Source organism: Zosterops lateralis, assembly GCF_965231275.1.
Source record: "Zosterops lateralis genome assembly, chromosome: 5".
NCBI classification, from domain to species: Eukaryota; Metazoa; Chordata; class Aves; order Passeriformes; family Zosteropidae; genus Zosterops; species Zosterops lateralis.
This window is the reverse complement of record NC_139766.1, coordinates 59,882,734-59,887,610: the sequence shown is the minus strand read 5'-3', so window position 1 is coordinate 59,887,610 and position 4,877 is coordinate 59,882,734.

The following is a 4,877-nucleotide window of genomic DNA, read 5'->3' as shown; positions in this document are numbered from 1 at the left end:
ATGCTTTCTCTGGCTGCTGCCAGCTCCCTCCCTTGTCTTATACTCAAAACTTGTAGTTGTGCACTGAAATGTTTGATGCTATCAAGTAAATATAGCCAGGACAAGGGGTGCACTAACGTTACTGTGCTTCCTCATCCTTTTTGGGCAATCCATGATAAACTCCACCATGGTCCCTTAAATTTGTCATAAATTTCCTTTCCTTTTAGGCCTCCCTTTTTGATTTAACCCAATGCAGCATGTACATGTGCATATATGTGTTATGAGACAATGCAGGTTAAAATGGGTTAAATTGAGGTGTATGTAATATTTATTTTTTATATATGTATATTCATTGACACCTCACAGCCTTCAGTGTGAAATCTGATTGACATTCACTTATACAGTCAATTGAGCTGCACTGGTTTCCACTTGCAAAGTAAACAGCTGCTATTGTTATCTAGTTAAGGCTTTGGACAAACATTCTAGAACACAAATCATAATTTTTGATTAATTTTTTACTTCAGCTTTAACTTTTAATTAATGTCACCACATATTTTACAAGAAAGAGAACAGCCTTAAAAAATACCCAAACCCAATAACAACATAATGAAATACTCAGTTATTGATCACATTGAACAAATTTCTATAAATGTTCAACTCAAATAAGTATGATTTTTACATCTCTCATTCTTGATGATTAATGACATTGCTAACACTCTCCTGATAGAAAAAGCACTTTTTTATTTTTCTAGCATGAAGGGAATATACAGGGCAATCTCTTGGATAGCACAATGGAGAAAGGGTTTATCTCAAGAAAACAGAAGTCTTGCTGTTCCTTCAAAGTTCAGATCAATCTGTTTAATCATTTGCTATACAGTGGAAGCTGCGATACCGATTAATCAATTACTTGTTGCACATATTCCTATCTGACATGGATATTCCTATCTGACTTGGACTTCCACAGCTGAGTCCCCTAGAATAAGATTGGCAGTACTTGGGGACCATTCTCCTCCTGTGGAAATCATCTCACATGCATTAGGAGCTGCAATTTAACAAACACAGAAATATTTTTTGCTTTTGGCCTAGAATTCTCTGTATTTCTACCACATATTAAGGATTAAAGCACTTCTTTATATCCTATAATTAAAAAAAATCTTGTTGGCTCATTCTCACTTAGTTTCATGAGGCTTTTCTGCTTAATACAGGTGTGGTTCATAGGAAAGAAATTACTCACAAATAGCAATGTAACCGTATCTACAGTACCAGTGTTTTCCAGCACAGCTGTAACAGCCTATGCCAGGAGGAGGGGGTGACTGATGTACCTGTGTCTGAAAAGCCCTTCTGCTTCTGGATTTGCTGTAGGAAAGTTGCACTTCAACAGCTGGTGATTATATTTTTCAGGGTGGATAGGAAGAAACTGTCCCTGCAAACATTAATTATATAATTTCAAATAGTATCCACCTTGCATAATGTAGTAATACAAACCTGAATCTTCTCTTCTTGACCTGGCCTTAGGGAAACACAGAAAGCAGATGAGAAGATGAAAAGTATTTTTTTGTGGCACAGTGGAAAACAGTAAAGGGAGTAGCTATCTGAAGTAATCCTTATTTCAATTGTTCTCCCCCATTTAATGTTTGATTTATCACTACTTACCACTATGAGCAATCCAACTCTTTTTTTGTTGAAGTGCTACTTCTGCTTTGTGATCTGGAAGCTGTGCAAATGCTTCTCTGCCAAAATACAGGAAACAACAAACTGGATGAGGTAAAAAGCAAATGCAGGCTTTCTTCTGACACTATGCTCAAAATGGTACAGTACTATAGGGTTCTGTCCATCACAATAAATACAGAATTAGCAGAAATCAACAGAATTCATGCTATTTGTTAATTCTTTCCTTCTTCCATCCAAGGGGACTTCCTTTATAGATCTCAGTATCTAGTGTCATGAGAAAATCAAACATTTTCATTCCCTGTGCTACATTAAGGACTGCAATTCAAGTAGTATAAACCAAAAGAAACTCCCTTGAAAAGAAATAATCTGTAAAAGATTTCTTAAATATATAATCCTTTGAGATTTGCTTTCTCAGGTGCAGGTTGTGATGCTCAGGAGCCATGATCCCTGTGTGAAGGTGGAAAGCCTCCTCTAACCTGCTCACAGGTTGTGCTTGACTGCTTTTTGGGAGCGCAGTCATCCTGTCCTCACGTCCTATTCACTGTGAGGAGAAAAGCTTCACAGTCTGCATTAAACAAATGTGCTGCCCTCTTAGTGTTACTATTTTCCCACCCATGCATTTCTTGTTTTATCTGCTGTAGGTCATCCAAAGATAATCCTGGGCTCGTGACAGCTCTTGTCTTCACCTGTCCAGCCCCAGCCTCTTCTCTAACACACAGTCTGGACTATGGTCTCAGTTTCCAGGGCAACCACAAAATCCTCTGTCTATCCTTCAGATTCATCATCGAGGTTCATATTGCTTCCAAGACCACTTCAGGGAACTTAAGGTCTAGTAAGTCCCCTGTGATGCCTGGCCCTTGCAGACTATAGGGAAAGAGAATTCCTCAAAGTCTTGGGAAGTGTCAGTCCTGTGACAGAGGAATCTCTCACTATGCCTGAGCACCAATTCACTGTGACTTTTGTCACTGAGAAAGCAGAATCACCAGTGGGATAAGTACAGGTTGGAGATGACCCCAGTGACACTGCTGCAGTGTCAGTGTTTTCTAAACCCCATCTGGCACTTGTGAAGAACAAGAGAAAGCACAGCTAGCCCTAAACCAGCAGTATGATATGCACTATTATAAGGCTGAGCAGCAAATGCATCACTGAAGCCTTTCAGAGGTTTGCAGCATTTTCAACTTCTCTCATTCCTTTTCTTTCCTAGCATGGGTGTGTTTTGCTCTTGGATCGTATTGATCTTGCCTGAGGGCTAGGAAGAACTCACTCTGCCTGAGAGATGATGTGACAGTAGTAAAGGAATGAGCAATTTCTTTGCTCCCTACCAGAGGGAATACATATTTTCTCATGCCTTAGTGTGCGACAGATATGGTCATGAAAACCTGGGTTAAGAATTGGACGGCTCTGGGAGAGTAATTTTGTGGAGAAACACTGCATCATAAATGTCAAAAACACTCTTACAGGAAGATAGGTCCAAAAAACCTAATTCAAAAGTGTGTTGTCTCTCAGGAGATGCTGAACAAGGAGCTGGGATTACCATCAATGAATATCCCTGTCAAGACTTGCTCAGGTGGGTGGGTGTGAGAGATGGTGATCCCTGTTTCTGTCTTCACATCCTCACTGGAAAGAATCTAAGTGTGTTATGGCCAAGATCAAGACCATCCGTGAGGGAGAGCCCGTTATCGTGTTGTCTTTCACACTGTCCACAGTTTTGATACAGAGGAGAAAAAAAGCCCAGCCTTTTCTTGCATGAAGATATGAGTTGTTCTCAGTACCAGAGCTATATGAGGTTATTCATAAAGTAGGGAAGAGTAAAAAAAAAAAGTAAAGGCTCCTGACTTGAAGCATCAGTGATGCGAGGTCCAGTCTTGCACACTGGAAGGCAGCCTCCATGTGCGAGATCCCCACCTGTCCCCTCTATAGGAGTCAGCTTTGGCAGATGTGTAACCAAAGAATCAACACTCAAGGCAAGTACCAAAACTTGTAAGAAATTGCTTTGAAGCAGAAGTAATCAGGGACACCATTAGAAAACAGGCAAGATTTGTTTTCCTCTGCAGGAGGCAGCAGAAGCAGCAGAGCTGTGTGGTTTCCTAGTGCTCTCCCTGAGTGACAATGACTGCAATTAACAGGCAGGACGCTGCCTGTGTGGGTGACACTGTGCTGTAGTGCTGGGGAGGAGGATGCTCCCACCTTTCAAACAATTCTTTGTAGGAATGGAGAGCAATTAAGTGTCTCACAGCGAAGGAAGCTAAGTGACAACAACGTGCATAACTAGGAAGCTGTTTTTTCAAAAAAGAAAAGCAAGTTTTTACAAACAGTGCCCTGGCATCAGGATTTTGAGCTGTCTGCTTCTGTGACCACTGACTTTTCCAAGATGATCATCTCTTAGGAGAAGGACATGGTAGCAGGGCTGGAGATCTCGCTGATGGGGAGGAGGGTGGATGAAACATCCTGGGAAGTCAAAGGCACTGCCTGCAGGGACTGGGAGAGGCCATGGCACAGCACTACTCCCCTGCTACTACTGCAGTCCTCTCCAAAAGCATCCGAGGTGGCTGAGGCATCTCCGCAGCCCTGAGTGTTCTCAACCCACTCTTGAAGGCTACATTCACAGTCAGCCTCAGATGTCATTCTGTTTCAAAAGGATTAAAGATGTTAATTAATGTAATTATCCCTTTTAATGTAGGCAGACATGGATACAGACTCCTCTGAGCCAGAAGTATTGTCATGGCGGGGGTCTCTTTGTTCAGTGGTGGATTTTTGATGTAACATTTGTAAACTTTTCCTTCCCAGCCGCATGACTCTGAGCGTGGTGACCATGCTCTCCAGACCACAGGGCTCAGTGGTGCAAAGGCAGCAGGAACGTGTGAGGATGATCTCCTGGATATTATCACAAACAAATGGCTTGTTTTGCCACTTCCTGGTGAAAACAATCAGTCTAGCAGATGTTAGGTGGAAGGTCTAGCAAGGAGACGTAGGGAAGAAAAATCTATTTTTTGTATTGGTATCTCTTGTGTAGCTGGAGCATGTAGGTCACCAGAAGCTGAGCTTCCATAAAAGTAACAAAGCATTAGATACAAGTATATAGTTTTAAGAAAAAAACCCTTATAAGTAGGGAGACCATAAGATCCTCCATCCTGTCTCAAAGCAAAGGTCAATCTATCTCCAGTCTTGTAGGGATGTTGGCACACACAGAGGTTGCTTTAAGTGATAATTTCCACACTGTGGTTTGC